Here is a 22542-nt window from a genome sequence, read left to right as displayed (position 1 = left end):
GAGTCTTAGAAGAATTAAAGATGAAGAATTAAATCTTTAAATAATAAGAAAAGAATATAATTTTCTTTGAAGAATTAAAAATTACTAAATCAAAGTACAAAGGAGAGATGATTATTGGATGTTATTGGAGTAACACATTTCATCTAAGGAACTGTATCTCTCTCATGGAAGAGAAATAGAGAACAACCAGGATGAAATATTTTTGACATTCTGAGACAAGGTTTTTTGTAACAGATGTTTTTGCTTAATTGTTTTTCCTTATCACAGGGGAAGATTCAGTCTAGGTTAAGATGGAAAATGACAGTTATGTAAAGCAAAAGAATGGATAATAGCATTTAAAATAACAAATAAAAAAACAAATAAAGAGCTTTGAGGATAACCCAGATTTTGACAGGTTGCTGTCAAAGAAACATAAAACCAAAAAAAGATGGATTGGTTAAATGACAAGAGTGATAATAACCAAAGGGAAAGGAAAGAAGGAAGGAAGGAAAGAAGGAAAAGGAAGGAAGAGAGTGAGGAAGAGAAGAAGGGAAAGAAGGAGAGATAAAAAGAAGGAGGGAGGGAGGCAAGGAAGGAAGAAAGAAGGGAATAAAGAAGAAAGAAATTATATCCCAAACATTATATAGGCACTGGATATACAAATACAATTTTAAATAGCTGTTCTTCCCTCAAGAAGTTCACCTTCTAATGAGAAGAGATAATATATAAATGGGAGCTGAAAAACTGAGAGAGGGAGGCTAGCTAAAGAGAGATAAAGAATGGTAATATGTAGAGTGAGAAGGCTTCCAGAGAATAGATGATAAAATCCATGCTGTTAAGAGCTTATCTGAGATTCTTCTATGTTGGAAAATGTCAAGTGTAATTCCAGTGACAGACGACATCTCCTCTCTGAAGACCAGCCTGATTAAGTTTGTAGTTCTCTCCCACAGGTGGGCCATTAGGTAGAGAATTCCTTAGTCATAGCACCACACAAAGAAAAATTTTAAATGACCTGAGTTTTGTAGAGCTACAGCTGCTTCTTCAGTAATAACAGAGTAGCAGAGAAGGAAGCCAAGAATCATGGTTTTTGAACTATCAATAAACATTGATTTACTTTTTTGGCACTCTGAATGTGAGAATGTTGTCCAGTGGCCAACAGGTTATTATGCTACTGGAGGTAACACAGTACAGATTGTGGGCCATCTAGGCAAGATTTGTGGAGAGACATGAATATGAGGGATAAGAAAGCATGAGTCTATTGTGATCAGCACCTTTGGAGGGAGAAAGCACACACATTAGTGAAACTGCAGATTCATTTAAGGCTAAGCTTTAAATTTTTTCATGCCAGGGAATTCCTCACTAGTGATATACATAGAAGAAAGAACATGGTCTGGGGGTTAGGAGGCCTGGACGCAGATCTAGGCCTAGCATTTTACCAGTTTTGTAAATCACATCATCTTCCTAAACTAAAGTTTCTTCATTTTATAAAACAATCATATTTACGTTATCTATCTCAAGGAGTTGTGGGAAAAGTGTTTTGTAAACCTCAGAGTATTATAAAAATGTTAGTCCATAGGATGTATAATCTAGAAGAGACCTCAGAAGCTTTCTAGTCCAATCCCTTCATTTTATAGAAAAGGAAAACTGAGATCCTAGTTGGGTACATTGATTAAGTTATTAAGAATGCAATAAGCAATAGGGACAAGATTTGACTCCAAATCATCTAATTCCTAAACTAGTACTCTTTCCACTGCCTCAGATTGAATTATTGGTTTTTTTTTTAAAGTATAATGGGGAAATGACAATGAACAAGGCATCAGAAAATTTAAGTCCTGGCTCCTCCACTTACTAGCCATGTAAACTTGGTCAAGAAAATTTCTTGATTCTTAGTTTTCTATTCTGTAAAATAGAGATAATAATATCCAGCACTCTGTTTTTTACCTTTGTGATGACCTTTATCATGCATCATTCATTGCATATTATGGCTTCCTGTGCATGCTTCTTATCCTCCAATTACAAAGCAAGCTCCATTAGGCCAATAAATTTTCCCCTAAATTCAGTCTCTCTCCCAGCACTTTACACAATGTTCTGTATTCTACACTTAGGAGACTTTTCATAAACATTTGTGGAATTAAATGCTTATACTCTCTATCTCATAGGATTGTCAAAAGGAAAGTACATTATAAACTTTAAACCTTTAAATGATTTGTAAATATGAGTTATTGTTTTAGTAAATAATTTTTGCACAATTATAAAGAAGCAAAACAGAATACTTTTTACTTATTTCACTCAAAGCACTGCATGACCCCAAGTTGGCCAGTGAGGATAAATGTATTTTCATTTTAAATCAGCAGCTGCCATAAAGTGGAACAGTAGGCATGTGCCTGTTAAATTATGAAGACCTTAAGTTGTCTTTCTGCCTTGCCTCAGCTTCCCAAGACAGATGCTGACTGCTCTGTAACTAGAAGTGCCCACTCAGCTGAATGAATATTAAAACCATCAATAGATTGTTTTCTTTTCCATGCTTTTTACAGTGATACTCAGCAATAGCTGGAGAAGGAGAGAGTGAAGGAGGAATGGAGGAAGGGAAAGTTAATTTACATAAAGTGGAATCCTTGTATTATATACAGGTTCCTACTCTGGTGCTATTAGGAGTGACTAAATGGCAATTTCCTTCAATAAAGCAACTGGAGAAGCACAATAAACCTATCACTTCCCTAATCCCAGACACTATGTCTCCCATTGAAGCCAGCTAAAGCCAGCTTAGCTCTTTTGGTTTCCATATGAGATTGTTGACTTACATTAAGCTTACAATTCACTAAAACTCCCAGATCTTCAGATGAACTGCAGGCTAGTCATGTCTTCCCTCGTGTTTTATTTTTGAAGCTGATTTTTTTTTTAACCAGGCAAATATCTTTGCATTTATCCTTCTTAAATTTAATTTGTTCAACTTGACCCATCTCTCTTTTTTTAATCTGTTGAAATTTTTTTGATTCTAACTTTATAATCTGAGGTATTTACTAATAATTTTGATAAACATGCAAATTTGACAAGGCCATTTAGGCCTTTATCAAAGTCATTGGTCAAAATGTTAAAAACAATGAAAAGCCGAGCACAGTTCCAAAGGGCATTCCACTGAAGATCTCCTTCCAAACACAGCAAACTATTATTGACTACTCTTTCAATCCAGCCAGTCAGTTCATGATGTATCCATCGAGTTGTTCTATCATCTAGTCTGTTTCTCTTCACCTAATTTCACCATCAAGGTTAGATTTCATCATTCTAGCTCACCATTTAGACAGCTATAATATAGGCACATCTGTCCATGTATTCTATGTGTCATCTTTTTTGCATCACACAAGATTTACTTCATATGAGTTTTGTGTGAGCTTTGTGAGTAGAATAATGAAGTACCTGCCTTACCCAATTAGAAGTCAGAGAAGGGGAGAAAGGGTGAGGATCATAAGGAGAGCTTAGAAATGAAAAGACTCCCTGAAATTATTCAAGAACAGAAGAAGGAGGCAACATCTTGGGAAGCTCTGAAGCATTAAAAGCTTTGACATGAGAACAATGGAAGACAACTTGGGAGTATATAGTGAAAGAAGCATTTTCCTACTGACTTGGTATCCTGAAAAAGACATTTTCCAGGGAGCAGGAGGCAAATTTTACATGGCCTGGAAGTAAATCAAGTTGGAACTAAGGGAAATATTACCTACTTGTTAAATTACATTCAATGTTGTATACAAATATGCTGATCTCTCCATAGTATACTCTGAAACTTTTCATACTGTCATAAAGCAGTTGTTCTGATGATTTACTATGCAATGGAAGATCTCTAAATGTAGGGTACCTACCCAAATCAGGAAATAAGATGACATTCAAGTTAAATCAGTAAGCATTTATTAACATTAACTATGTATGAGGCACTTGGCTAAATTCAGGAGCTAAAAAGAGAGGAAATAGTCCCCGCTCTCATGGAGTTCAAAGAAGAGGCATTGTGCAAAGAAGATAGATAGATGATAGACAAACAGAAAGATAGAAAAAAAGATAGAAAAAGAGATAAAATTGGAGATAATCTTAGAAAAAAAGACACTAAGATTAATAAGGACTGGGAAAGGCTTCTAGAAGAAGCTTTGACATAAGCTTAAATTTAAAGGGAGCCAGGAAAATCAATAGGTTGAGATGAGAAGGAAGAACACTCAGGCATGAGGAATAGCCTATAAAAATGCTCAGAATTAAGAGTTGAAGTGTTTTACATTCTAGAAACAACAGAAGCAGAGACCACCATCACTAGTTCATAGTGCTCATGAGCAGGAGTGAAGTATAAGACTAGAAAAGAAGGGATCATTTACAAAGGGCTTTAAAAAGCCAGATGACTTTATACTTGATCTTGAATGCAATAGCAAACTATTAAAATTGATTAAACAAGGGAAGAGGATACATGGTCAAACTTCTTTAGGAAATTCAGTGTGATAGCTGAATGGAGGTTGACAAGAGTGGAGAGAGATTTGAAGCAGAAGACAATTAAGAGGTTATTGAAATAGTGTCCTTGTGAAGAGATGAGCACCTGTATCAGAGTGATGACTGTCAGGTTTTTTATCTGTTGGCATTTTAAGAAAGTTTTTTTTAATAGAAGCATAATCTAATGGGAGTATTCTTAAAACTATTTAGTTACCTACTTTATAGGAAGAGGGAAGAACCCTGACAATCAGTATCAGCTACCAAACTACTAAGCAAAAATCCATTCTTAGAGCCTGAAAAGATTAAAGTAATTTCTAACCAAACCTTCCTATTAAAACCCACTAAAGGATGACATATGCCAAATGGATGAACATCATGGGAGTCTGACAATGCAAAAATGATACTGGAGATAATGTGTACCCCCAACTCCCACATGCACAAACATATGATTCTGCAATACTGTTAAATTATCAACAGACCTTTTTCAACTCCTACAGATTTAGAGATACAGGTCCATCATCCATCCACCTGTCCATCTATCCTTCCCACACACTCATCCATCCATCCTTCCACCCATTTGTTTATCCATTTTTCAGCACCAACAACCTATAACTGCTAGATCATTCTATCATGTAACCTCACACTACCTTAAACCCCTTAGTGTCACTGAGTAGAATATCTAGTGGAAACCCCCTTCTCTTTTCTCCCTTTTGTACAGGTTCAGCATAGAACCAAAGGTTGTTAGAAGGATCCTATAGGTAATGGAAGATGAAAAAGCATGAATGTCCATCAGATACACAAGTTGAACTGAAAAAAACAAGAAAAGAGATAGAAAATACTCCCCTGATTGACAAAATGAGCATGCAGAAGCCACAGGGAAGGAGGCCTGATCAAATAGAGCACTCAACATGTTTTGTTTTGTTTTTTTTTTTTTTTCCCAGTTTCAGAATTGTCTAGCTCAGAGCTCAAGACCTCAGGGAAAGTGGAAAAAAACCTACTGAAATGAGGGCCTATTGGAGATGTTGGGCAAATGCCCAAGATGTGTCAAAATTTCATGAGAGTAGTACTTGAGACTTATTAGCAAAAGAAGAATGACAGGACTCAGAAACTGCTTAGGTATGAAGATTAATATAGCCTGAGAAATCAAAGATGGCCCCTAGATTGCCAGACTAAGTGACTAACTGGTACTAGAGGTACAAAAGATCTTGAGCTTGATCACTGCATCATTTTCATTGATGAAATATATGATTTGGCAGTGATTATATCTCTATCTAATTCACACCTCCTTGGAAGCACCAAAAACTTGCGGATCACCAGAACACTGAAAATAGCAGTCAAAAATGCCTAAACTTTTGAACAGCGTCTCCTCAGTGAGTAGAGCCAAATTTGAACATAAAATTGGCTGAAAACATGAGCAAAAAACAAATGAATTCCCCATAAGAAGCTACTATGATGACAGGGAAGACCAAGACATAATTCCCAGAGAAGACAACAAAGTGAAAACAGCTACAACCAAAATGTCAAAGAAAAAGTACTAGTTGGACACAAACCCAAAAAGAATTCCTGAAAGAGTTAAAGAAAGATAAGAGTGGTAGAGGAAGAAATGGGAAAATAAGTGATTCTTGTAAGAAAATAATGATTGACATAAAGAGGCACAAAAAATAACTGAACAAAATTACACCTTTAAAAACAAAATAGACTAAATGGGAAGGGAGATACAAAAAATCACTGAAGAAAAGAATTCCTTAAAAAAATGGAATTGGGCAAATAAAAGCTAATGATTCCATGAAACATGAAGAACTCTAAAACAAAATCAAAGAATTTATAAAAAGAAAAAGAAGAAAATGTGAAAAATCTCACCAGAAAAACAACTGACCTGGAAAATAGATTCAAAAGAGATAATGTTAATATTATTGGACTACTTGAAAGTTATTATCAAAAAAAGAGCCCAGACATCATCTTTAAAGAAATTATCAAGGAAAACTGTCCTGATATTCTAGAACCAAAGAGTAAAATAAAAATTGAAAGAATCCACCAATTATCTCCTGAAATAGATCCCAAAATGAAAACTAGAAATATCATAGCCAAATTCCAGAGCTCCTAAGTTAAAGAGAAAATACATTAAGTTGCCAGAAAGAAACAATTAGAATATTGTGTAGCCGCAGTCAGGATCACACAAGATTTAGTGGCCTCCACATTAAAGGATCAGAAGGCTTGGAATATAGTATTCCAAAAATAATCTACCCAGTGTAAGTATATGAGTATAATCTTTCAGGGGGGAAGATGTATATTAATGAAATAGAGGATTTTCAAGTATTCCTGATGAAAAGACCAAAGCTCAATAGAAAGTTTGATATTCAATACAAGATTTGAGAAGCATAAAAAAAAAACATGAAAGAGTAATCATAAGAAACTCATAAAAGTCAAATTATCTATTATTAGAGAGAGACACAGAGAGAGAGAGAGAAACAGAGAGACAGAGAGAGAGAGGGAGAGAGAAAGAGAGAGAGAAAGAGACAAAGAGAGAGAGACAGAGACAGAGAGAGAAAGAGAGAGAGACAGAGACAGAGACAAACAGAGAGAGAGAGAGAGAGAGAGAGAGAGAGAGAGAGAGAGAGAGATTGAGCTTAAGACACAGGAACAGAGAAGAGAACCATTAGATTGGACAGTAAGAGATCACTGATCATTTCAGAAAGAACAGTTTCAGTCAAATAATGAGGTCAGAATTCAGACTCTAAATAGTTATAAAGAGAATAAGAGAAAAGGAAATGGAGATATCCATTTAGATAGAATTCTCAAGAAGTTTGCCACACAATGAAAGAGAGATATGATATGATGGCAATCAGCATGAATGGATCAAATGAAGTTTTTGAACATAGGAGAAACATAGGCATTTCTGTAGGCAGTAAAAATGTAGCCAGTAGCTGAATTATACCTATGGGGATCATGCTTTACAAATCTAAAATTAGATCACATATTCTTACATGAAACATTCCTTTTGAAAAACCTTATAATGCTGTACTTTTTCTCCTTGAAAAAGTGACTTTCCTAGAAAATCAAGTCTCAACAATGGCTATTACCTGGGACAGGGCTATAGATTTAAAGCCAAGGAATACGTGTTGTCCCACATGGAGAGCTTGGACAATGTTTGGAGGTAACCCACAAAATCAAGAAAGTGGCTGAAAATGAGACTACAAAGCTATAAATGAAGTGGAAAAGGCTTTAAAATTACCTATTAATGATCATAAAGTATGTAAAAGGCCACGATAGTGACTGGTCCATTCTCTTCTCTTAAAGGACAAAATGAGAACGGAAATAGGTTCCTATGAGCACAAATGTCAGGAAAATTAAGTATAAAGAAATTGTAATATTTTCTCTGCTGTGGTAGGGGAAATATCAACTACTAATAAGACTATTGAAAGATCCCTTACACATAAGCTTGTTTTTCTCTGAAAATAAAACTATTCTTAAGACTAAACTGGTTCTAAAGAGAGCTAATTCAGTTTCAATTGATCAAAGATGGGCAGAAGCAGCTACACCCAAAGAAAGAACACTGGGAGATGAATATAAACTGCTTGCATTTTTGTTTTTCTTCCCGGATTATTTATACCTTCTGAATCCAATTCTCCCTGTGCAACAAGAAAACTGTTTGGTTCTGCACACATATATTGTACCTAGGATATACTGTAACCTATTCAACATGTAAAGGACTGCTTGCCATCTGAGGGAGGGGGTGGAGGAAGGGAGGGGAAAAATCGGAACAGAAGTGAATGCAAGGGATAATGTTGTAAAAAATTACCCTGGCATGAGTTCTATCAATAAAAAGTTATTTTAAAAAATAATAACAAAATAAAAATTAAAATTAAAAAAAAAAAGACTAAACTGGTTCAAGGGATGACACTCCAAATCTTGACATAGTTTCTAGTCTGCTTAAGAAGGTTTGAAAAAACAATTCACAGATATTGTGCTCCCCTCAGGCTTGATTGCTATCCCATTTCTCTGTGAATCACTATCCCTTCTGACTTACATCCCTTCTGTATTCTAGTAAATTCTAGTCCAAGGGGGCTAGTGCAGAATATTGTATATTTGCTGAATATCCTTTCTTTGTTATTATTGAATAATTCTATTTGTTTAAGGTTATATGGTCTGTAAATGACTCATTTAACTTGAATCCCAAGCCTAAAACACTGTATAAGCCTGGGTTAAGCCCAGCCTAATTTCAACCACTAATGCAATATCATATATAATGAGAAGCAGCATGGAATAATGGATTCAAAGCTGGCCTAGAACCCAAGAAAACTGTGTTCAAGTCTTACTCTGAGTAAAGTCACTTAACTTCTCAATACTCCAGAAAATTCTCTAAGATATAAGATATAGTACAATTACTTGTCTGAATTAGTAGAAGTAGTTTCATCAAAAGTACCCTACATCTGTGAAATCACACATCCTAACATTATAAAACTGTGCACATATACATACATACACACATACACACACAAATGGTAAAGTCAAGTAGGTTCAATTAGCATTTCAGTATTGACAATTCCCTAAACTACATATCAATCCTCCCTATTTCTCCTGAGCTCCAGACTCTGACCATCAAATATCCCGGATGAGATATTTATGTCCCATAAACATCTCAAACTCAACATATTCCAAGTAAAAATCATTATCTTATCTTATTTTTTAAAAAACCTCCTCTTTCCAACTTTCTTATTTCTTCTAGTCATTCAGATTAATAACCTTGCAAAAGCATCCTCAATTCATCATCCACTTTTACCTACACATCTCCACAGTTGCTCAGTCTTGTTAGTTCAACTTCAACTTTGTCTTTCACATCCTCCTCTTATCCATTCACAGAGTCACTACCCTAATTTAGGCCTTAATCACCTTTTGTTTAAACCATTATAACAGCTTAAGGTCTCCCTGACTCTAATCTCTCCCTTTCTCTAATTCATCCACTATATAGCTGCCTAAATAATCTCAAATTAGGGGTCTATTACCATGTCATCCCCCAACTCAAGACTATTTGGTGACATCCTACTTCTTTTGTAAAATACAAATTTCTCTGTCTGGCAGTCGAAAGATTTCACAGTCTTGTTCCACTTATTTTTCCAGGTTGATTTCACATTGTTCCACATCCCCTTCTCTATAGTCCATGTTCCAGCCAAGCATACACACTTGTCAGTCCCTTTATAAAACATTCCATCTCCCAAATCATGCTTTTTCAAAGCCTGTCCATTCATCCTTAAAATGCTTTTCTACCTCACTTCTGCCTTTTGGCATCTTTTCAAGGTTCAGTTCAAGTCTCATTTATATGAATGCCCTGTCATCTTTACATCGCCATATCCAGTTGTTACTGCTGGGTATCCTACAGTAGAGGCAGGAACTGGCACGAACCAATGAACCAAATGAATCAAAGTCTTGCCCCACTTCCCCTAGACTCAGGTAGAGATATTCTAAGAACCTGGACCCAAGAATCTTAGAAATAGTAGCATCCCCATATTACTGAGCCATTGTCCCTGCTTTAAGCCTTAACACTCAAATTATCATTGAAAGAAGCAACCCTCTTAGAGAACCACCAATTGCTGATCAACTGACAAAAATAGAGAGGTAACTTCCAAAGCTCTGAGAATAGCATTGCCACTTAGACCACACCCAGCCTCTGCAGCAACAGGGCAGGGGGAGCAAATCTTGTGGAGGTATAACCTAATAATGTCCTCCAAAGATGCTTCAGCTCATATATCCTCACTATCCCCAGCTACTAAAGATCTAGAAAAAAAATTCTCATCACTAATGTCCTTGGCACTGGAAAGCAATTCAACATTAGAAATGGATATGGTTTTACCAATGAAAATGGCACTAAAAAAGAAATGTTACCAACTGCTTTGCCAACATATCCTAAGGACTATTGGGCCTTTCCATATGATTTGGGGCCAAAATCATCTAAATGTATTATTTCTCCTAATAGAATGGAAACTCCTTGAAGTCAGAAACTATTTTGCTTTTCTTTTTGTATCTCTGGCACTTAGAACAGTGATTTGAACATAGTAAGCAATTTTAATTTACCCATCCATTCACCTACAAATTACATTTGATTTATTTGTATTTATTGTACTTATTTCTTTGTTCATTATACGTTTTTAGCTCACCCATTAGATTGTAAACTCTTTGAGGGCAAGGATTGTTTCTTTTTTTTTTCATATTTGCACATAGATTCTTTTTAAATACTTGTTGAACCAGCAGGATGATTTCTTTTTTTTTTCTTAATTAATTAATTTATTTTATTTTATAATAACTTTTTATTGACAGAACCCATGCTAGAATAATTTTTTACAACATTATCCCTTGCACTCACTTCTGTTCTGATTTTTCCCCTCCCTCCCTCCACCCCCTCCCCAAAATGGCAAGCAGTCCTATGTTAAATATGTTGCAGTATATCCTAGATACAATATATGTGTGCAGAACCGAACAGTTCTCTTGTTGCACAGGGAGAATTGGATTCAGAAGGCATAAATAACCCGGGAAGAAAAACAGAAATGCACACAGTTTATGTTCATTTCCCAGTGTTCTTTCTTTGGGTGTAGCTGCTTCTATCCATTATTGATCAATTGAAACTGAGTTAGATCTCTTTGTCAAAGAAATCCACTTCTATCAGAATACATCCTCATACAGTATCGTTGTTGAGGTATATAATGATCTCCTGGTTCTGCTCATTTCACTTAGCATCAGTCCATGTAGGTCTCTCCAAGCCTCTCTGTATTCATCCTGCTGGTCATTCCTTACAGAACAATAATATTCCATAACATTCATATACCACAATTTACCCAACCATTCTCCAATTGATGGGCATTCATTCATTTTCCAGTTTCTAGCCACTACAAACAGGGCTGCTACAAACATTTTGGCACATACAGGTCCCTTTCCCTTCTTTAGTATCTCTTTGGGATATAAGCCCCAGTAGTAGCACTGCTGGATCAAAGGGTATGCACAGTTTGATAACCTTTTGGGCATAATTCCAGATTGTTCTCCAGAATGGTTGGATGTGTTCACAATTCCATCAACAATGCATCAGTGTCCCAGTTTTCCTGCTTCCCCTCCAACATTCATCATTATCTTTTCCTGTCATTCTAGCCAATCTGACAGGTGTGTAGTGGTATATCAGAGATGTCTTAATTTGCATTTCTCTGATCAATAGTGATTTGGAGCACTCTTTCATATGAGTAGTAATAGGTTCTATTTCATCAATCTGAAAATTGTCTGTTCATATCCTTTGACCATTTATCAATTGGAGAATGGCTTGATTTCTTATAAATTAGAGTCAATTCTTTATATACTTTGGAAGTGAGGCCTTTATCAGAACCTTTAACTGTGAAGATGTTTTCCCAGTTTGTCAGCAAGATGATTTCAGAAAAGCCTTAAGGGACTTACATGAACTGATGCTGAGTGAAATGAGCAGGACCAGAAGATCATTATATACTTCAACAACAATACTATATGATGATCTGATGCATGTGGCCCTCTTCAGTAATGAGATGAACCAAATCAGTTCCAATAGAGCAGTAATGAACTGAACCAGCTACACTCAGGAAAAGAACTCTGGGAGATGACTATGAACCACTACATAGAATTCCCAATCCCTCTATTTTTGTCCACCTGCATTTTTGATTTCCTTCACAGGCTAATTGTATACTATTTCAGAGTCTGACTCTTTCTGTACAGCAAAATAACTGTTTAGACGTGTGTGTGTGTGTGTGTGTGTGTGTGTGTGTGTATATACATATATATGTGTGTGTGTGTGTATATATATATATATATATATATATATATATATATATATATATATAGTATTTAACTTATACTTTAACATATTTAACATGTATTGGTCAACCTACCATCTGGGGGAAGGGGTGGAGGGAAGGAGGGAAAAAGTTGGAACAAAAGGATTTGCAACTGTCAATGCTGAAAAATTACCTAAGCATATAATTCATAAATAAAAAGCTATAATAATAATAAAAATAAATAAATACTTGTTGAATTTAATTCAATTCAATTCAATAGGAGACAAAAATATGAACTAAATCTCTCAAAGTTATTTTATCCCTTATGGATCTAGGTTATTCTGGAGCTATATAAGTATCAATTCCATTTATTTTAACAAACAAGCCAGTAGAGAACTAGCAGCAGAACCCAGAAGTCTGAGAACTCTACTAAATGATAAAATTACCAATTCTTACATTCCAACTCTGCTAGAATTTGGCAGATATATTATCCAAAGTTAAAAAGATCTTATGTTTTAGAAAATCAGAATGCCTCTCCCCATCCCAAGCTATCAGAATAACAGATACTGTCTTATCAAGATGCCTCTCCCCATCTTTAGGGTACCTCCCCCTATTATGTCATCCCCCTCTCCAGAGGCTCACCCCACTCTGTCAGAGTCCCATTTCCGATTTCAGCACCCTGATTCTGCCCCTGCCTCAGTCTACCACCTGAGTCTGAGCCACATGTATATATGTCATTGAGAATTCACATTGTTGGCTGGATTCTTGGAGATGATAGTCTCATTCAGCCCTGGGACCAAACCATGGGTCCATTTGGTCCCAGTAAATCTCTCCCTTTTAAATAAATTATTAAATACTCTCTAATCTTTATCTTGCCTCAGTTTTTCCGGCATTACAATCCTTTACTATGCAAGAAGAGAAAGGCTGAATTCCTCAGTGGAAGAGTTCTGGCAGAGAGGCAGAGAGAAACCCTGACAGAGAGGCATAAAGTCTCGTTAGGGAAACAGGTGAGGATAAAGAGAGGGCAGCACTGGAAAAGAACATTATTCCAGTGGGCAGAGGCCTGCTATGCCAGGAAGAAAGAGAGTTTCTTTGGCATCCTTGGCATCCTCTGCCAAGAAATGAGTTTTCAATTGCCATTTTTATAAGGAAGCCTTTGGCTACATTCCAAGGTCTGCTCCCCCTCCCAATGAAACTGGTGGGTGGAGTTAGAATTGAAAATCTTCAATTGAATAGGGTATTTCTCCAATTCAATAGGATTGGTATCTACAGCTCTGAACTCAACCAGCCCCACCTAAGTTATAGAATAAAGCTCTTTGCCCTCTGGCAGGGTCCCCACAGACACAGGATTCAAGGTGAATTTGTTCTTCAAGGAGATTTAGAGTTTGGGGGTCCCTTCTTCATTGTCATAACTGGTTAAAGTTTTGCCAAGTTCAAATTGACTTTATTCTTTTAAATGTTAATCCATCATTTTGGTAGAGGTAAATTCAAATTAACAACTGCAGTGCAATTTAGAAAGTGACCTAGAGTGCTAGGAAGTGAAATTGAAGAGGTATGAGAAAGTAGTAAGACCTGAGAAACCCTAAAGTTGATGTAATAGGACTCTTTGTTCCCCTGATCTTTTGGGGGGGGGGGGGGCTGGATCAAAAAACTCTGAATCTCCTGACAACCCTCCCACCTTTTTACTTGGTCTTGGGAAACTCCTAAAATAATCACCACTTTCCATTCACTTGTGTAATGCTGGAGAACTGAGCAAGATAAAGATTAGAGAGTATTTAATAATTTATTAAATGGAGAGATATACTGGGACCAAATGGATCCATGGTTTGGTCCCAGGGCTGAATGAAACTATAGTCTACAAGAATCCAGCAAACAATCAGAGTTCTCAATGAGATATATACTCGTGGCTCTGACTCAGGAGGTAGACTGAGGCAGGGGTGGAGTCAGGGTGCTGAGAGTGGGAACACGGGATTCTGACAATCTGGTTCTAACAGGGTGAGGGGAGGCATGGGGGGAGGAACTCCAGAAATGGGGAGTTGATAAACTGGTATCTGACATTCTGGTAGCTTAGGATGGGGAGAGGCATTCTGATATTCTAAAACATAAAACCTTTTATCCTTATCAAATATTCTAATAAAGAGGGAAGGGAGGTTTTGCAGGACTGAGAAGCAGGGAAACTGAGTCAGAACTGGGTCAGGATAATTATGGAAACTGAGAACTGTGGCATAACACTTGGAGCTCACTCCTTAGTTTCTGGCTGGGAATAATCATCACCCATAATTGACCATGAGATTACGCCCTCAATTCATCCTGAGATCATCCCTAGCTCTGGGTCACAGGAGGCTAAATAAAATTGCCAACTGAGAACTGCTCAGTATCTCAGTATAAATTAACCCTTTGTTGCCAACCTCAGCTTGGAGACTGGGACTGCAAATTCTTTTGCAAAACCTGTGACACCGGCCTAGGGACCCCCAAATGCTGTTAGAGTATCTCACTCCTTAACAAGGTTATCAGGCCTTGGGCATGACCCAAACAATGCTGACCAATAGCAGTAATTCAATACTGATTTGCTGGTCAGTAAACTGTAGAACCCAATGTAGAACTACCCCATCACTACCATTATTCAATTGTACCTCTAAGCCATAATTAGTAGGCTTGATCCTGATTGGAATATTGGGAGACAGAGTTGAAGCCCTCTGGGTGCATTCAGGATGGGAGAAGGGCCAGACTACAAGTCTTCCTACCTGTTGAACAAATATCTGTTGCTGGGGAACTTCCTGCCAGAAGCTCTGAAGATCCAGGGAATAGGTAGTTACTCCTCTTTTAGGGTCTATATAAACCTGCTGAGAACTATTCACCTTGCCCTTCCTTGTTGACCCCATTTTGAACTACATCGGGGGTGTCCTTTTTCATGAGAAAGAAAGAAATTCCTTTTTGTCTCTCTTAAGACAAGTCTCTGCTTGATTAATTGGATGGGCAGTGGACCTTACCATATACTTCCTCCCTCCTTTTTTTTCCACCTTTTTTCTTCTTGTTCTTCTTTCTTCTTTTCTGTTTTTTTTTTTCCTTTAAAATAAGTCTCCCCTTTCTCACCCAGGCTAAAGTGAAATAGCAACTTATTTGATTAATTCCAATACTGATCGGCCAGAAGCTTTTAATCTGCTCCACTCTTTCGCTATGCGACAGTTCACCCTCTTTAGGTAACCTAAATGGACCCTCCATACCAGAAATACACTGTATTGGTATCAGATTTAGTGCAGATGTCCATTAGGTTTTAGTCCTATTGTGGCTGAGAAATACCAGATCCAAGTGATTTTAGCTCCCCAGAATAAGACTTCCAATCTGTACCATCATGCCCAAATAAAGTCTCATTTTTTAAAGTCTCAGGGTAAAAACATGATAAGATCCTCTTTTGGTTTAGAGAAGTCTGAGAAGCAGCAAAGTTTTTATTAAGATAAAAATCTCAGTCTAGGTTCTGCTCTATAAAATATGTGACTTCTTTCCCATTATTGGCTTTTCTAAGATGTTCTGCTTAGGCCTCATATTGCTCTGCTTTTTCCTGGTAATATGATACTTTACCTCAACTAGTGAACTTCAAGTGTTTCTCTGATAAGTGAACAGAAACCAAGAGAAACCTTTCAAGGAGAGTTTGCACATTAAATATTAACAAGGTACTTTAAAGTTTAATATTTAAACAAAATGCTTAATGTTTGCTGGTGCCTCATTTTTCCTCCAGTTACTGAATGTAGGGAATGATGTGCTTGGTTGGAGCAGAACCAACAAGAACATTTTAATATTCATTGTATATATTCCTAAAAAGTCAATTCAGGGAATTTTAGGCCTGAGATTATTCCAGAATGATGTCTTTTTTCTACTAATTGAGACAATATTTAAAGAATCTTGCTTTATCAACGCATTGTCTAGATAATGGTCCTTACAGCTGCCTGAGGGAGACCCACCCTGCTCAGAAAGAGCCTGTGCTCCAGAAGATTCCTGTCTCTTTTCTCTAGCAAAACTTAATTATCCTAAATCCTGGTCCCCCTGTTAACTGTAGGGCATTAAGCTAACACACTCATGCTAATAACTTATCTCCAGTACCATTCACTTATATAGAGATTTTAAATCTTCAAAGTTTTTATTGTTATGCCACAGTCTCTTTGAATTGTTCTACCTCAATTTCCCTGCATTAGTTCCCTGAATTATAATATCTCAATTTCCCTGACTTAGTATGCTATCTTCCCCCACCCCTTTCTGTTCATTAGGGCTGTAGTTGGCCACTTCTGGCATTCCAAAAGAGAAGACTCCAGATGTCCTATCTCAGATACCTAATTGACATCCTCTACCTCTATTTCTCCAGACTTCCTGTCTCTAGCGGGACACTTCCTTAACTCCCAATTTATAAGAATTTATAGTTCTCACCCCCAATCTGTTAGAATTGAATTTAGGGTCCGTCCCTGAAAATTCCCACTCTCTGCCTTCTGCCTTTGTTTCTCTTCTCACTAAAGTCCTGTAAAAATCCTTGGAGTCTCACATTCAATACTGGATACTTTGAGATGAGAGTCTGATCCAGTCAATCAATTAAGGTCTACAATAAATAAAATATTAAAAACTCTCTAATCTCTATCTTGCTTCAGTTTCTCCTATATTACATTATATCTTTCAAGAATCTATTACTACTTATCCTTCCCATAATCCTGTGAGTTCTAATCAGCAGAAAGGAGAAATTACAAAGGAAGTGACTACAGGCTAGATTTTTACAAGTCTTCTCTCAGCCACTAGAGTAGAACATTTGATTATATTAAGACTTTAGCAGGAATCTACGAATCCATGAATCCTATATCAAGAAGCAAGGGAATGAAAGAGGGGAGAGAAGAGTATCTTAGTGATAATTGAGGAAAAGCTCCATTAAAAAGCAAGGGACACCAGTGCAAATATAAATCCTTCTCCAGGAACTTCTAGTGGCATTATCACCAAAGAAGCAGAGAAATGGAGATCCAAGTGTTGAGGTGTGAAAAATGAAGGTTGAGAAATCCCCTGATAGCAATGGGACTGCCTGGCCAATCCACAGGCTTTGTGAAAGAATTCACAAATCCCAATGAATACAGGCTAGAGGTTTTGTAGCAATAATGGATTTATTACACTGAGAAATAAGTTTCTGAGTGGGCAAAATCATGCTAGGACTTTTGCAAAGATAGGTTTACACTGAGAAGCAACTCAGTAGGAATTCCTGAATTAGGAATTAGCAGAGATAGACAGGCCTTTGTTTATATCAGGTTTGTTTTGGCCCAGAGAAGGGGGATCTTTGAATAAAGGGTAGAAATCATGCCCCTGGCCAAGATCTCCAACTGAATAGGAGATTACTATCTGGGAGTTTTCCTATGAACAGGAGAATGAGGTCCCTCCCAGAGGCCAGGAGAATTTGAGACTCAGGACTACCCTTGCCCCAAAGATTAAAGGGGACACAATTTACATCAGGGCCTTTCCAACCCTTTCCCCACCAAAGATCAGGGGAAGCATTTACATCACAGGGATGTGAGTTCCAGCAAAGCTGGAGGATGGATCAGAATTTTTCAGTTGCTTTTCAGAGAGTGGAGTTGTGTTTGGGTTTCTGACAAGCTGAATGCAAATTATGAGTTCCTGATATAGTCTTATCTTTCTATTAAAGGAGAAAATGAAAGGATAGAGAGATGGTGAGCTGCAAAGAAAAGAAGGCAGAATCCTGGGACCTGAGTTCAGGGGACAATTCTAATCATTTATTAACTACATTACTCTGTATCTCACTTTCCTCTTTTGTTAATGAAAGTCTCTCCCATCTCTAGGTCTATAATTCTAAATTGAAACATTCTTCTTTTAATTTTATCAGGAAGAAAGAAGTTGCATATTAGAGAAGTATGTAAAGGGAAAACAAAAAGCCACAAATGACACATGGTCCAAGATATGAACAGCCATTTCTTTTTTCCTTTTTTTTAATTAAAACTTTTTATTTATAAAACATATGCATGGGTAATTTTTCAACATTGACCTTCTGTTCCAAATTATCCTTTTCTTCTCTCCACCCCATCCTCTAGATGGCAGGTAGTCTAATACATGTTAAATATGCTAAAATATATGTTAAATCCAATATATGTATACATATTTATACAGTTATCTTTGAACAAACATTTCTCAAAGAAAAATATCCATGTCATCAACATTTAGGTGAAGAAAAAAGTGTTCCAAAATATTAATCATTAAATAAGGGCAAATTAAAGCAATCCTGATATTCAATTTCATACATATCTTATTAACAAAGATGACCCAAAAAAGGCACACAGAAGGCACTTAGTATTTGTAGCCTACTGTTTATTAAGCAGCTATTATATGAAAAATGTTATGTCAAGTGTTGAGGATATAAATTGTTTTAAACAAAACAATTCTATCTTCAAGGAGCTTACCTTCTAGTGGACTTACAAAAGTAACACCAACAATATTTCATAAAAATAAATATAGACACTAGGAGCAAGTCTGCAGGAAGTCTCTTTGATGATGATTTTGCAAAATGTATAAGGAACTGATTAAAATTTATGATGAAGAGCTATTCTCCAACAGATGAGTGGTTAAAGAAGATGAACATGCAGTTATCAGTGGAAGATTTCCAAGCTATCACCAAACAATGAAAAAATGATCCAAATCATTAATTAGAAAAATAAAATTAAGGCAACTCTCAGGTTCTACTTCATACATTCAGCTTGTCAAAGGTGACAAAAGAGCAAAGTGACAAATATAGGAAGAGCTATAGACAAAACAGATACACTAATGCACCATTTGTGGAACTGTGAATTGGTCTAGACATTCTGAAAAGCAATTTGTAACTTAAATGTTCCCTTACCCCAGTCATAAATTGTACATATCTTTCTACTAGACGTGATGCCTTCTACAGGCTCTTACACTCAAATCAAATAAAGATGAAAAGGACCCATATGCACAATAATATTTTATAGAAACTTCTTTTGTAATGACAGAAAACTGGAAAGTAAAGAGATGCTTCTAAACTAAGAAATTATATTATATGAATGTAATGGAATACTACTGTGTCATAAGAAATAAAAAAGGAATGTTTTCAGACACCTACTGAGACTTGTATGAGCTGATGAAGAGTCAAGTGAGCACAATCATATAACCAATTTATACAATAATAATAAGAGTATAAAAACAAACAAGACTAAAGAGCTCTGACCAAGGTAATAAACAGTCATGATTCCAGAGTCAAGTCAAGCCAACTAGTTCCTAATATACTCCAGTACTTTGCTAAGTATTGTTGATGCAAAGAAAAGGCAAAAATAATCCCTGACTTAAGGAATTCACAATTTAATGTAGAAACAATGGACAAGTAATTATGTTCAAAAAAATTATATACAGGATAACTAGAAAATAATCTCAGAGAGAAGGACTGAATTAATGAGGACTAGGAAAAGACTTCTTGCAGAAGCTTGAATTTTGCTGATTTGAAAGAAACCAGGGGATAAAGATGAGGAGGGAAAGCATTCCAAGCATATGGAGCTGAATATATTCTTGGACAGGGAGATATGAGAATTTGTGCTTCTAGATTATACATTTATGTATTTAAATATTTATTTTTTAATTCTATTTTTTCTTAATAGAGATATTGAAAGGAAAAGATTGATAAAAATATTTATTATCAAGCATGGAATACAGCCAATGAAAATTTGCAAAGTCAGAAGATGTAATTTCTTGTGGCAGGAAGATCAAAAAAGCCAATATCACTGGATCACAGGATGTATGGAAGAGAGTAAAGTGTAAACAGACTGAAAAGGTAACGAAGAAATTAGGTTATGATGGGCTTTAATAGTAAAACAGAAGATTTTATATTTGATCTTAAAAGTAAGAGGAAGCCATATAATGGCAGGAAGAAGAGTGGATAGAGGTAGGTAACTTGGTCAGAACTTCCCATTAAATAGAGTACTTTGAAAGTTGAGTGGAGAATAGACTGAAGTGGGAGGACACTTGAGGCAGGGAGACCAACCAGAAGGCTCTTGCAATAGTCCAAACATGAGGTAATGAGGGCCTATAACAGGGTGTCAGAGAAGATATATTTCAAAGATGGAATTAAAAGGATTTGACCACAAATTAGATAGAGTGGGGCAAGGGAGTATTAACATAGAGTGAGGAGTGTAGGATGACACTAAGATTGTGAGTCTAGGTGATTGGGAGAATGGTAATGCTGTTTACAAGAAGTTAGGGGCAGCTAGGTAGCTTAGTGGATCAAAGGCCAGGCCTGTAATAAGGAAGATGAGATCAAACATACTAGCTGTGTTACTCTAAGAAAGTCACTTAACACTATTTATCTCAGTTTCCTCATCTGAAAAATGATCTAAAGAAGGAAATGGCAAATCACTCCACTACTCTTGTCCTGAAAATCTCAGAAAGGGTCACAAAGAATCAGACATGATAGAAAAACAACTAAACAACAATAATACAGAAGTTAAGAAGAGGGGAGGATATACAAGCTGATGGTAAATCATAGCTACCTATCTGCTGAAAGTAAGATAATGTATTCAAAATAAAGAATAAGACATAACATTTTTGGATATGGAGAAAGTAAGATTTTTGCCTATTTATGCATATTTATTTCAAGGAAGTTGCTTTTTTCCACTTTTAAACTGAAAGTGATATGTATGAGAAAGAAAATAAGTTCTTGATAATTTTAAAACTTAGAAAATTGTCTTACAAGAAAACAAATAAAATAGAAACTGAAGAGGTAGAGATGAATCCTACCCTGTGCAAGGCACAGGAGAATAATATGAAGCAGAAAAGAAAGAAGAGATAAACTCTAACTCTTTTGTAGCCATGAAATAGATATGAGGCCCTCATCCTAGAAGGGGGAATGGACTCTCTAAGAAAAAGGAAGTCAATCTAATGCCAAGAAATCATAATATCCCTCTATTAAAAGCAGGAAAGAAGCTATCCAGAACTGTATATATTGTTCTTTGGTTTTATTTATCTCACTATACATCAGTTTATATAAATCTTCTCACATTTTTCTAAATTCTTAATGTTAGTCATTTTTTCCTATCCAATAATATTATATTACATTCATATTGATGGGTGCCTATTTTATTTTCCAAGTTTTTACTATCACAAACGCTGCTGCTGTGAACATTTTTGTACATAATAGAATTTTGTTTCTGTCTTTGATCTCCTTGGTATATGGGTCAATAGCAGAATTTCTGGGTTAAAGCATATGAATAATGTAGTCATATTTCTTGTATAAATAGATATTACATAATAACCATTGGAACAATTCAAAGTTCCAACAACAACATGACTCTCTCCTCAAAACTCCTCCAAATTGGACTTTCTATTTTTGTTACCATATTCCAGGGATTATAAAAGAGTTTAAGATTACAACCAGAAATCTCTTAATTAGCAAAACTTTTTCCCTTCAGGGAAAAAATGGATATTCAATGAAATAGAGGATTTTCAAGCATTCTTAAAATCTTTTGACCAGAGCTGAATAAGAAATTTGACTTTCATATACTAGACTAAAGAGAAGCATAAAAAGGTAAACAGGAAAGAGAAATCATAAGGGACTTAATAAAGTTAAACTGTTTACATTCCTTCATGAGAAAATGGTACTTATAACTTATAAGAACATTCTTATTAGGACAATTAGAAAGAGTATATATGAACAGAGGGCACAGGTGTGAGTTGAATATGATGGGATGATATGTAAACAATAACATTTAATCGACTGATGAGAGAGGAATGTACTTGGGGAAAGAGAAAGGTAGAATGAGACAAATTATTCCACAAGAAGGCAAGGAAAAACTTTTACAGTAGAGTCGGGAGGTGAGAGGAATGAAGTAAATCTTATCCTTTGAGCCAATAGCTCAAAGAGGGAATAACATACATACTCAATTGGGTATAAGCATCTATCATATCCTGCAGAAAAATAAGAGGGGAAGAGGATAAGAAAAAAAAGTGAGGAGAGTGATAGAAGAAAAGATAGATTGGGGGAGGCAGTCATCAAAAGCAAAACACTTTTGAGAAGAAACAGGATGAAAGGGGAGAGAGAAAATAGAATAAAAGGAGGGAGAAATAGGATGGGGGGAATAGAGTTAGCAATAGTAACTGTGGAAAAATTTTGAAACAAATTTATCTGATAAAGGCTTCATTTCTCAAACATGGAAAATAGAATCAAATTTATAAAAATAAAGCCATTCCCCAATTGATAAATGGTCAAAAATTAGAAACAGTTTTTAGATGAAGTAATTAAAGCTCTCTATAGTCATATGAAAAAATGCTTGAAATCACTCTTGTT

The sequence above is a fragment of the Antechinus flavipes genome, chromosome 1 (genome assembly GCF_016432865.1).
Source record: "Antechinus flavipes isolate AdamAnt ecotype Samford, QLD, Australia chromosome 1, AdamAnt_v2, whole genome shotgun sequence".
Classification (NCBI taxonomy): Eukaryota; Metazoa; Chordata; class Mammalia; order Dasyuromorphia; family Dasyuridae; genus Antechinus; species Antechinus flavipes.
Note: the sequence above shows the minus strand (reverse complement) of the source record.